This window comes from Protopterus annectens, chromosome 1.part1 (genome assembly GCF_019279795.1).
Source record: "Protopterus annectens isolate FY-2018-M chromosome 1.part1, PAN1.0, whole genome shotgun sequence".
Lineage (NCBI taxonomy): Eukaryota > Metazoa > Chordata > Ceratodontiformes > Protopteridae > Protopterus > Protopterus annectens.
This window is the reverse complement of record NC_056726.1, coordinates 543,746,038-543,759,192: the sequence shown is the minus strand read 5'-3', so window position 1 is coordinate 543,759,192 and position 13,155 is coordinate 543,746,038. Positions and strand designations below refer to the sequence as shown.

Sequence of the window (13,155 nt, the reverse complement as noted above, 5' to 3'; positions counted from 1 at the left end):
TACGATTTTTATATTTCATTATTTTGGTAGAAGATTTAATTATATAATGCCGTTGGAGCAACAGACTACTGGAATTTATAAAAAGCGCAAAGAAAATGAAAAGGACAGGCATCCGAGGTCCAAAACAGACTAGGCTTCAGCTAGGCCAGTCACCAGTTCTCAGTGAGGCACTTTTGCAACCCCTGACGCCCGCTACCTCAGAGCCACAGGCCACTTCAGACTCCCATGTGGAGCCGACTAGGCCGCTGGAAACTCAAAGTATTGGATCCTCAAACTGTTCTCTCAGATGTGTCCGGAGCTGCTGTGCAGGCATCTGCTTCTGAGGGTGTTTTCAGACCTACACAGTTATATGTGAAAACAACTTCAGTTTCGAAGGCAAAGACTAAAGCATCTCTAAAGACTAAGAAAAAAGTACAACATTCCCCTGGACAGGCCTCCATGCCTAAAAAAAGAGGCTTAAAATGGCCAAAGACTTAATTACTTTGATCAAGAGTTCCCATCCCCCTCCTGATAAGAGGCCTCGGCAAGAGACAGAATATGAATCTTCAGATCAGGTTTCCATTTCCTCTGATTACTCATCTGAACAGGAATACACTCTCTTCCTCCCTATGAGGATTCCGATGCTGAAGAATCTATCCCTTCAGCCTCTCCTCCTGAGGATGATTCTTTTGGGGAGACCCTGCATACTCTGAGGGAGCACTTCCACTGGGAGAGCCAAGATTACTCAATCTAAGAAAAGGCTCAGATTTTCTTTTACTAAGCAAAGGCCCCTTGCTATTCCTCCTGTTTTAGACATTGTAGATGTCTTTAAGTCCAGTCTGACTCCTGACTCTTTACCACCAGCTCCTGTTAAGCCAGACAGATACTACAGTGTTCCTGACTCTCATACATTTCTTTATAAAAACCCTGCTGCTTACCCAGAAACTCTGTGTCCCAAAGGGGTCAAGGCTTCCACTGCAAAAAACCCTATTCCCTCTGATAGGGATGAAGGGCCCTGGACAGATGGGGGGAAAAAGATTTACACTTCTGCTTCCTTGGCTGTAAGGGCTTTAAATTGTCAGTTTCATATGCTTAAATATCAGCAATATCTTATGTCTCTCCTTAAACAGAAAATGTTGACAAATTCTGATTGTGCAGAAAATAGACATGCAGGATTTATTGTATGCGACTGAACAAGTGGGAAAGCATACTTTGCAATGCGGTTTTGATTCTTTGGAAGCTTCCTGCAGGGTTCTGTCATTAGGAGCCATGCTTGGTTAAAGGAACAGAATCTGCCTGATAATGTTAAAGCAAAATTATTAGATGCTCCATTACAGCATGACACCTTATTTGGTGTTAAAGCAGAAGAGGTCTTGAAGAAAATGAAGGACAAAGCTAAATCTATGCTAACAGTCAAGGATTTCTTACAGGTACAGCCTCCCAGATTTAGCAAGAACTGGCCTACAAAGAATTGGTCATTTCCGGTGTCAGATGGGACACAGAGGCAGATACAGATGCCCCAGAGGCAGATCCCAGCCCCAAGGCTCATACAAGTCTAAACAATGGGGTGCTCCTACCTCCAAAAGCGGAGAAGATAAATCACAGCCATACAGAAAACTGTCTCAATGACTTCCCCTGCCAGCACCAAGCACTTGGCTAGTGGCAGCTCCTTTAGGGGGAAAACTAGCACTTTTTTCACACAATTGGCACATGATCACCCAGGACAAATGGGTCTTTAAGATGGTGTCACAAGGCTACAGGTTCCATTTTCACACCCTGCCAAGGGCAAACTGTATGCCAGACCTGCCACACAATCAATGGGCAGAGGCACAAAAACAAGTTTCATCCCTCATGGACATGAGGGCCATCCAGCGAGTACCACAGGAAGAGCAAGGACTAGGATTTTACTAGACTTTTCATGGTGCCCAGAAAGGACAAAGCCCGCAGACCAGTACTGGACCTGCCTATTCTAAACACATGTCTGGATATTCCAAAATTCAAAATGTTGACTTTGCAGCAGCTTCTGCCCATGCTGGGCAAGAAGGCTTGGCTTGTGACTTTAGACCTAAAAGAGAGGCATACCTTCATGTCCCAATCAGACAGTCATGCAGAAGATAGCTCAGATTTATAGCTGGCTCAATGCACTACCAATTATCTGCACTGCCCTTTGGCTTATCTACGGCGCCCAGGTTCTTAAAATGCCTGGTACCAGTAATTGCATTTTACAGACAAAGTGGAATACAAATATATTCTTACTTGGACGACTGCCTTATTCAAGCAGAGAACAAGGACATTCTACTGCAGCATCTGGCATTTGTAAAAAGATTACTAACATGCCTAGGGTACACCGTAAATGAAAAGAAATCAAAACTAGTACCCTCTCGAGATATTCCTGGGTGCAAGCTTAAATACAACTGCCCAGATGGCTTATCTCACTCCAAACAGACAACTTATTTCAAAATGTTGGCAACAAAAACCCAGTTATCTGCAAGAAAAATTCTGCAGGTATTGGGCTTCACGGCATCCTGCATTCTGCTAATTCCATATGCAAAAATGCATATGAGGAAACTACAATGGTATCTAAAAAGTGTTTGGACACAACATTGGCGCAGCCTGGAAACAATTACCCTCCTCTGCCTGCAACAAGAGTTTCGATGTTGGGCAAAGGCCTGTCACCACAACAAGGGACAGCCTTTCACTTTACCCACAGCCAGGCAGACATTAACAGCAGATGCATGAGATTATGCCTGGGGGGGCCCATATGTCAGATGTATTCAGGGCACATGGTCCACAAGCCAAATGCATCTACATATCCATCAAAAAGAGATGCTAGCTGTTCAGAATGCCCTGACAGCCTTCAAGGATCTACTTCATCCAGGACAACTATTGATGAAGACTGACAATACTATGGTCATGTGGTACATAAACAAGCAGGGAGGCACACATTCTTACCCCCTCTGCAGACTAGCCATGACTTTGTGGGACTCTGCATTGACTTACCAAGTACACCTGCAAGCACAATTCCTGCCAGGAAAGATTAAATACTCTGGCAGACAAACTAAGCAGAAACCTAATGGATCCCCACGAGTGGAAACTGGATCCGCAAGTTTTCAGCATAAGGAACTGGGGATGCCTGGATATAGACCTATTTGCCTCCCCTCACAACTGCCAACTAGAGATTCTGCGCAAGGACTTATCACAAGCAAGCATGGAAAGTGGATGCTCTATCTTTCAGCTGGAAAAACTTAACTATATGCCTTTCCTCCACTGCCTCTCCTCCCCAAGGTACTCATAAGTGTCAGACGAGAAGCCAAAAATGATACTGATTGCCCCAGACTGCCCCCGCCAGCACTGGTACCCAATCTTAAAGAACTTGTCTCAATGCCCAACCTGGACATTACCTCAAATTCCTCACTTATTGACCCAACAAAACAAATCCTGCACAACCAACTCAGGACCTTAAACCTGGCAGCATGGCGGATAATGTAACAATTCAAAATGCACCTCTCTCTAAAACGGTGATGGATGTTATTTTGGAGGCCAGGAGGCCTAGCACCAGAAAATCTTATACAGAAAAATGGAAAAGATTTTGTGCTTGGAACCAGGCACAAGGAATTGACACGATTGTACCAAATATTACTCAGATTTTGCAATACTTAACTGAGATGCTGGACAAAGGCCTCTCCTTTTCATCCAATTAAGATTCATGCCTCTGCCAGTTCAGCTCATTACAATACAGAACCACCTATTTTTTCTCATCCATTACTAAGGCAGTACCTCAGAGGGGCCAAAAACATAAGATCTCCAAGGAGAGCACCAATACCTGCGTGGGACCTCAATTTCAATTATGTCTTGGAAAAACTCACACTGCCTCCTTTTGAGCCAGCCTCTACAGCTGATATAAAATTCTTACCTGGAAAACAGCTCTGCTCCTAGCAATAACCTCTGCAAGACTAGTCTGAGTTGCAGGCTCTCGTGGCTGTGGAACCTTTTATCATTTTCCATCCTGACAGGGTTTCTCAGAGGACAAACCTGACATTTATGCCTAACAATTAATTTGCCTACCTTTTATCCAAACCCACAGAATAAGGGTGAGCGACTTCTGCGTTCTTTGGACATTCACAGGCAGCTACGCTTCTACTTGGACATAACCAAAGCTTTCAGAAAGACTGAACTTCTAGTGGCATATGCTGCAGGATCACAAGGAAAGGCCATCTCAAAGCAGACTATTTCAAAGTGGATAGGCCACTGCATTTGTTTCTGCTATTCACAGCATGGCAAATCAGTGCCCAAGGGCATTAGGCCACATTCAACCAGAGCAGCAGCCACTTCAGCAGCCTTCCTCAGAGGAGTACCAACCAAAGACATCTGAGAGACTGCAACCTGGAGTTCAGTGCATACCTTTACAAAGCACTATCACTTAACTCTCTACTTTAAATCCAGGGCAGACTTTGCCACTGCAGTTCTGCAGGGCCTCATAGCCTCTCCTAATTCTATTTAGCCCCAGCCTCCCAACCTTAGCTTTGGGATTCAACCCAGTTGTAATGACCAACAGTGAAACACGCTGAACATAGTACAGTTGTGTACCTACCATAAATGTAGATGTTAGTGTATTCACTGTTGCAGTCCAGGTTACCCACCCACCATCCCCTTTCCTTTGCTGGGACTTGTCTGTACTTCTCTATTCTATACAACCTATGTGGTGTATTTGCTTGTAGATGTAGTAAGAGTTTAATTTACTGCATGCATGCTTATTGGCATAAATTAGCCACCCTTTTGGGGGTACCTGACATCTGGGGCAAGACAAACTGAAGAAAATGGCGTCTGTTGCATCTTTTATACCCCTGGCGCACTGACGTCCGGGAGGAGGTGACAGCAACTGATGCCGGACCAGGACTTGGGAATTCAGGCCGACTGCGGGTAGCCTGCCAGCAGGATAACCCAATTGTAATGACTGAAACGGTGAATACATTAACATCTACATTTATGGTAGGTACACAACTGTACTTTAGTCTTTGGGATCATTTCTTCTGAGGTGATCAGTCTGCCCATGAGTACTAATGATCCCATTGGGTTTGTTGTATTTGACCTCAAAGGTTCTGTGAACTAGATACATTCCTACCCTCTAGTTCTTCCGTGACTCCCATCTTCCACTGTCACACCCATTCCTGCTCCCTTCAGAGCATGGTGTTCTATCACTTAAACTTGTTTCAGCCTCAGTCGCTGCCAAGTCTGTCCGATTGCTGGGGTTGCCCTGCTAATCACTACTGTTGGGCTTTTGATTGCATTGATTATTCATGATTTACAGTCCTTATTTTTGCTAGTGGAATATGTAGTGTTCCCAATGCAAATGTTTTAGGTTTCCCTACACGTCTCACCATTTTCTAGCCAGGGACTGTTAAACCAACAGGTCTCACCAGGATGCTTAAGCTGTGTCAGGATTCCACCCCCCCTTTGTATTCCCCTGTCTGAGGTCAGAAGGCAAAGTCAAGTGCAAGAGGAAGCACTTAAGACTCTACTGCAGTTTCCCATACTGGGCATGGATGAGGATTAGGCGTCTGATTTCTCTCCATTACTACTTTACCACAAGTTTGGTCGAATTCTGTATTTAGAGCCATTGCTAAAGACTCACAGGTTCAAGGATATAAATGGCATGGTAATCAAGTAAAGTTGGCTTTATATGCAGAGGGTAGTGTGTTTGGAATACCCATAAATTCATATGTTGATGGTTATGAACCCTTTTGAGGCAGTTTAAAGTCTTTTTCAGGACATAATGTAAAAGACGTATTAATGATTTACCTACATAATGATTCAGCAACATCTTTTTTATGGGAACATAAGATCAAATATTTAGGTATATGGCAACTAAGAACATGGGGTAGAGATTAAATTGAAACTGGAAACTCTTAAGGATAGTAAGATGCAAGAAGTGAACATATTTTATACAATTAGTTTTGCATTCAGATCAGGCATATTTTTTATCAACCAGAGAGATTGTGGGAAGTTCCTTCAACTTTTAATTTGGAAGGGAAAAAAAAAAGCTAGGAGTTAAGTGGGATAAGCTGATAGTTCCATTGAATAAGGTGGAATACAATTGCCAGTTTAGAAGGGATACTTTGGAGCTGTGCAGTTAAGGCTTCTGTATATAACCAAGCAGAAGGGATACTTTCGAGCTATGCATTTAAGGCTTCTGTATGTAACCAAGCAGAAGGTTATGAATCAAAGTAGAAAGAGATGAAATTGGGGGTAGTTGGAGAAACGAGGATAGAATTTTGGAATCTGGTCTGTAAGGAGAATTAAAAACTATAGCTATGTACATAAAGTGGCAAGGAATATGAATAACCAAGTCTCTGGAATTGATTGCAACAGAGATGACTGAAGGAGGGGTATAAAAATAGGCAATAGGATGCTGGAATTTACTGGAATAAAATCTACAAAGGAACCAAGCTATTGAGAGGAAATAACTAAGAGAAAGGTAATAGAGTAGATTGTGCCCAAACAGAAATTTGGACTACAGGTTCTAGACTGCTTTCCCCATCAGTGATGCAGTATAGGGAGAGGTGCCAAATGAAAGACCATCTTTGGTGGTAGTTTTTAGTTGGTTGTTGGAGATAATTTGTAGGATGTGAAACTCTGCATGGAAAGCAAGAATCAGAAGTGTAGAAAACATTGAAACACTGTAAAGCCAATTTGAAGGAGCAATAGGACGATGTCTGTCTGGCTGCCAAGTATACTAAGTCTAGAAAGTTTAGCATTTTTGCTTGGAAGTGTTTATAAAGAAATTTTTATATCCCAGGTAGACTTCAGTTTTTCCTGTGGTACATAAGTGTTGGAGATGACGGGAAAGAGGTGATCGGGAATGTGTTTTGGGAGTGCAACAAGTTAGCAGTTATGAAAATTTCCTTGCAGAATACTTTCTCAGAAATATTGAGAGCGCAAACGACTGTAACGAAGGAAATTTACTTTTGAGTTGGGAAATGGTAAGGCCTCTGCCTAGGCAATTCTGATCCTAAGCTTAATACTGTGGACTGCTACAAAAAGTTGCAAGAACATGGAAATAAATGTCTAAACCAACTGTAATTGAAGTACTGCAAGGAGGTAAAAGAAGCAGATGTGTGATGTCCTAGAAAAGGGAAGGAGCAAATTGTATAGAAATGGAATTTGTGCTAAAATATATGCGGAATAATGCTTGGGAGGAATACGCTTTCAGAGAAGGCAGGAATTGAGCAGTTATGCTGAAGTGAATGTTAAAAACTTGGGTATACTGTGTGAAAGCAACAGAAGTGGTTACTACAATTCCCTTTCTGTTAATGTGTATAAACTTGTTACGGTATTTTTTTTTCATAAAGTATAGAGAGATTCTGGAGCTCATTAGGGTTGAGGCAAAATGGCCCTTAGACTCTTCTTATGCCAAGCATACATTTACTGTGACTTTCCAGTCTCTCTGGTAATCCTGAGTGGCCCCCTGCTGATAAAATGGCTTAGTTCAGAAGAACCCTGCTGTGATAGTTGAAATACTGAAGAAACCTACTGTGATCCTCCAGTATCCCCAGGCCTGCCCAAGGTGTTGTGAAATCCTGTTGTGGATTCCATTGCATCAGCTGCTTTCAAGAAGACTCCAAAGCCTCAGTTCATAGCTGTCAAATTATCCAAAGCTGTCAACAGGCTGGGACTGCATATGTGTATCATCCACTTCCTCCTTGAGGGTGCTTACACTACGTGATTAATAAACAATCCCCCTCCCCATTATTCTACATAGGGTCAGTGTCTCATAGGTTCATAGACTAGTACTAGGCTAACTGCCCTTTTTGGGGCCATTTTAAGTTTAGCCAGTTACCCCATGTGAGAATCAAACCCTGCACCTTGTGTCTTTAAGGTAAACACCTTAACCATTTTGTCATCCTCCCACCCTTCTCTTCAAATGTTGCCTTCTCTTCAGTGCCACTCTACCTACAGCAGTCATACCTGACTGTTAAAGGTCTTCCCTCACAGTCCATCCATCTCTTTGCTTGATGCCATACTTACCTCTTGACTACTTCTGGCCTATTCTATATCTTCACCAGATTGTCTTCTGCTTTTCTATACGTATGCCTGAACTACCAAAATCTGTTATGACATTTTCTACAATTTGAGCTACTTTGGCTTCAGTTTGTGCTCATTTCTTTTTCTTAGTGTGCATCCCACCATCTGTTTCAGGCACTTCATCTCCATCACCTCTTGCTTCTTTAGCTGCTCTGGTTTCTGGGCCATACAGTAGTACTGGTTGCACTGCTGTGTTGTACACTTCACTTTTTAGCTTTTGTTTTTTTCTGTCATACACTGTCGCACACTCTGCCAGTTGTCTGCATCTCCTGATTTTAGCTTTGCCCTCGTTCAGACTTCCTTTCTTAACCTCCCCACCCAGATACTTAACCTGCCCCACTATTTTCCATTCTAACAGCTTTATCTAGTCTCTTTCTGATTCTCCTGTTTTAAGACCAAGATAGCAATGTGTACTCTCTCATCCCATGTGCATTCCATTTCTCTGTTTTTGCTAGGGTATGACTGTATCAGTGTGCAGTGTCATTTGACTGACCTAAACATACTAAATAGCTCTTTCAAATGGTTATGATGCAATCTATCCTCATCTGTTCAAAGGAGATTGTGTATGCTCTCTCCACCTCCAAGGATGTACACCGAGATGGTAAATGTTCAGTTACAAATACTGCCATTTGGTTTTGCCACAGCCGCAGGATGTTAACAAAGTGCATGTTTATTTCAATGGCTTTCAGGGTGCAGTGCTTCAGGACTTTGTTTTCCTTATTTAGATAACTGGTTTATAGCAGTCCCAAATATGAAAAATCTGACCTCCAGAATTAACTTCTCAAGTTATTAAAGTCCTTTGAGGGTAACATCGTAATCTGAGACTTAGGTTTTCATTATTTCAAAGTCCATCTTAAACGCTATCTTCAGGGCAGACCCTGTTTACCACCCATTCCGCAGTCAGCAGTGACCATAGATGCCTGTCCTGTAGAGGGGGCAGGGCATTATTTGAAGCAGATGGCCTAATGCATTAGTTTGCCACAAGAGGCCAAGCCGTATTTCTTCGTTTTGGAAATGAGGCTGTCCTCTCATTGCACTCATTTGAGAATTTTCTCCTATTTGGTGTAATGTACACTACTGCCATGTTGTCTGAATGGACAGTCATGTGTAACCAAGCAGGGAAGCCTGTTTCTTTCATGTCCTGATGCAGTGACAGTATGAAAATGAGGATGTGACTCCAGCATCTTGCTTTCCAGGCCAGGTAAAACCCCTTGCAGGTCAGTTCATTTGCTGCCTATTGATATTCCAAAAGTGGTCTCTCACTAAGTGGCATGGACTGTATATAACATCATCGGGTGAGGCTTTATTTTGACCTCTTCATATCTGCCAACCAAGTTCAGATGCAGCAGCTCTTTTGTTGTTCATAGGTAGGTACTAGGCTATCGGCCCAAGGGCCTACGCAAGCCTAGCCAGCAAGGTTCCATAGCTTACACCACCCAAGAAAGTTATTTTCCTGTGCCGTTATTTTCCTGTGCCACTGTCCAGCAGAGACCCAAGTGATCCCTGGGGTGTATTTCCTATTTCCCATCCACTCAAGATTTTTCTTGAGTGCTAATGAAGAACTTTGACATAGATGGGTAGCTTGTTCCAGAGTATAGGAAGTCTCTGGGACAGGAATCTCTCCCTCCTGCATGTCTTGTTCATTGTGGTGACAAAGGTTTAGGTCCCTAGAGCGTGTAGCTTGGAGGGATTGAGATTTCTTCAGGTGTAGCATGTCCACCAGCTCTGGGTTTGACACAGCTTTATATGTTAAGCAGATATCACGCTGAGTAGGCGATATGCTACGGAGTAAAGCTGAAATTTTTTGAGGCGGTCGGTGTAAGCCATTTGTTTGAAGCCAGTAATCCTCTTTGTGAGGTACTTGTGGCCTTTCCAGCTGCTGCAGATGTCTTGTGGGGTACATTCCAAAAGGGGCGTTGTACTCCAGCGGGTCTGAGTGACGAGTAGAGGGGAACAGTTACTTTTTTTTTTTTTTCCTGGATAAGAACCCTTTTATGATGGTCTGCCATGTAGGACTTCCTGACTACTGTGGCGATGTGACTATCAAAGAAGAGACTACTGTCCACCTAGGTCACAAGGTCTCTAATCACACATTCGGTGATAAGTAGATTGCTGCCTATGTGGTAGTTCGTGGGTACAGAGTTTTTACCAAAGGGGATGACACTGCACTTTTTGGCACTGAGCTTGAGGCCATGGCTCTGACACCAGGCATCTGTTTCAGTGAGGCCCTTCTGTAGGTTGTCCACATCATTTGGGGACCTGACTATGGCTCCTAGTTTGCAGTCATCTGCGAACTTCATTAGCCAGAGGCCTCCTGTGTTCGCCTGTACTTCAGAGAAGTAGATACCAAACAGGAGAGGTCCCAGGACGGAACCCTGTGGTACTCCACTTGTCACTGCTTTGAGGTCAGATTTGGAGTTTGCAACTTTTACAGTGTGGGTTCGGTCAGTGAGCCAGTTGGCAACCCATCTTACGACGTAGGGATTTATACCTAGTTTAGTGAGTTTAGCTATAATTCCAGGATTGGGGGGTGGTGTCTTAGATTCATAGATTAGTACTAAGCTAACTACCCTTGCAAGCCATTGTAAGCCTAGCCAATTATCCCCTGTGAGACTCAAACCCTGCACCTTGTGTTTGTAAGGCAAACACCTTAACCATTAGGCCACCCTCCCAACCCAAAATATAGAACGCTTCACGAATTTGCGTGTCATCCTTGCGCAGGGGCCATGCTAATCTTCTCTGTATCGTTCCAATTTTAGTATATGTGCTGCCGAAGCAGTATCTAAAGCCTTGGCGAGGTCAAGATAGGCTGTGTGAACCACCTTACCCTCATCCACGGCTTTGGTGACTGCCTCCAAAGAAGTCGATGAGGTCAGGAGGCATGATCTGCCTTTCACAAACACGAACTGGGTGGGATCCAGAGTTTGGAGGTTACCAGTGTCTTTTCTTTGAGTTCCATGGCCTTGCAGACCGGCTCGTCTGGCTAATAGGTCGATAGTTCCCTCGATCAGTGGTGGCTCCCCCTTTGTAGAGTGGGATAACTGTTGCTGTGCAGCATTCAGTGGGCACGAAGCCTGTTGCGAGGCTATTACTGAACATGGTGCTTGAGTGGGGAGCCAGTTCGTTCTGAAGTTAGTGTAAAACTGCCTGGGATGTTGTCCAGTCCCATGGATGCTGTGTTTTTGGCTTTAGAGTGTGCAGTTTTTACCTGCGTAGTTGTGATTACAGGGACTCAGCATTCCTCTTGTATAGATATGGGCCCTTCAGGGGGTGAGGGGGGTAAAGTTAGCACAGAACCCATCTGCCAGGATGTTGGCAATATCAGTTGGGTCTGTAATTTTCGTGCCTTTGCGGTGCAACTCAGAGCAGATCTGGGTGTTGCCATCTAGATTCTTGACATAGCTATAGAATGCTTTGTGGTTGTCCCTGGGTTTAGTGGCAATTTTATTTTCGTAGATAGCTTTCCTCTCCTAGGAGGGCATCTGAAATGATCATCAACCAGAAATAGTTTCTGGGTATTATTTACACACAGCATTTTCCCCCTCCCCCAAATTTTGACTCTTAAACCCAAAATCATCTTGGTAGCACCCGATTGACCCCCCCCCCCCCCCCAAGTATGGTTCACTTTACTATGGCTTCATCACCTGGACAGGATTCCCTTATTGAAGTCATCCAAGACTTGCTTTTCTTGCCTGTTCAACAAGCCTCATCCTGCCTTTTACTCTTACAGGATAACCACTTGTTTTCATACATTTTCAGTGATGGCGAAGCATCCTTTGTACCCAAAAAGTGATTAAGATTCTTAGCCCTACCTAGACATTTGGCAGCAGAAAAAAATACTAATGTTAATGAGTTTGGGTTTCCTTTTGGCCATGGTGTGGTTACTGGACCCTCTTATGATTGGTTTGTAATATTCTTGAGTGTGAAATGGGTTTAAGAATCTGGCTTTACAGACTTGACAGCTGCAGCAAAAAATCATTACTGTGCAGGTTCTTTTTCCTTTGTTGCAACTCCTGAGGGTCTACATTTATCCTACTCCTGAGTGCCTGGTTCCATTTTGGTATGTTTGCTTTGGAGAAGCTAACTCTCTTTTGTCTGAGCTTCTACAGAAAGCGAGTTAAATGGAAAATGCCACATCTGTGGTTTGAGTCGGGCCTTGTGTGCCAATCCTCCACGTGTAACTTTTTTTTTCCTCTCCCAGTAAGGGTGGGAGCAACCATGAGGATGAACCCTTCCTTTATGCTGAAAGTGGCTGTGGAAGTAAAAAATGTATTCAGTGCATTGATCTTCCAGTATTCTCCATTTACTCCAGTCATGTGCAAAATTTATCATGTTTGGGGTTACACAAGTCTGTTTCAGTTGGACAAAGCAGACTCCATAAGGGAAGTTTCTTAGGAAATCTTGAGCAAAAGGAGTTTTATAAATATCTAGACGAAGGATGAACAGTACAGCATGACGAGAGGAGAGTTTTAGTAAGGAATGTTTTAAAAGGCTAAAACTAATGTGGAAAAGTGCCTTAACATCTATGAATAAAATTTCATGCTAGAAGTTGTCCCTTTTTGCTGCATGGCCAGAGAAGCTAAAGCCCTTCAGTGTCTGAATAAGGGCATGCACACGTGATAAGGCACAGCTGGGTTTTCTGCAGTGACGCTGGTGCTTATTTTTGTCACAAGGGGACAAAGTTAGGACCATATGCAAAAAAGCACAGATGGCTTCCAGAATGATGGGCCTGTGATCAGATCTCTCTCCCCCCTCAGGGAGCAGGATATCACAAGGAAAATTTAGAATGTTAATGGCTTTTGAGTGTGGAGTTTGGATAGGAAAACACAATGTGTGAAAATATTCATTGTCCCCTTAATATTGTATGCATCACAATCTTGCTTCTGTACCCTCAGCTTGATACCACCTTTCTTGGCCATGAGTGGCCATTGCTGGTTGACTGCTGAAAACATAATTGTTTGAGCCTGTCATGGCAGTGGCGATACAGCTACTAGGATTTGGGGTGTGCTGGGGTGAAAGGCAGTACATTACAGTGCATTAGGAAAGTATGTGATTTCAGCTGGGCTCTGGTTTCACAACTTAATGCTTGAGTTC

At 43.4% G+C, this 13,155-nt stretch overlaps 1 protein-coding gene and 1 non-coding gene across 2 annotated transcripts in view; one reads left to right on the top strand and one right to left on the bottom strand.

The window, feature by feature from the left end:
- Nucleotides 1–13,155, top strand: part of CTNND1 (catenin delta 1) — a gene marked incomplete in the record, with an annotated part of 1,335,518 nt that overhangs the window by 340,750 nt on the left and 981,613 nt on the right.
- LOC122817224 lies at nucleotides 10,738–10,840 on the bottom strand. The gene has a single exon (XR_006367170.1). It is a non-coding gene; the product is annotated as a U6 spliceosomal RNA (small nuclear RNA).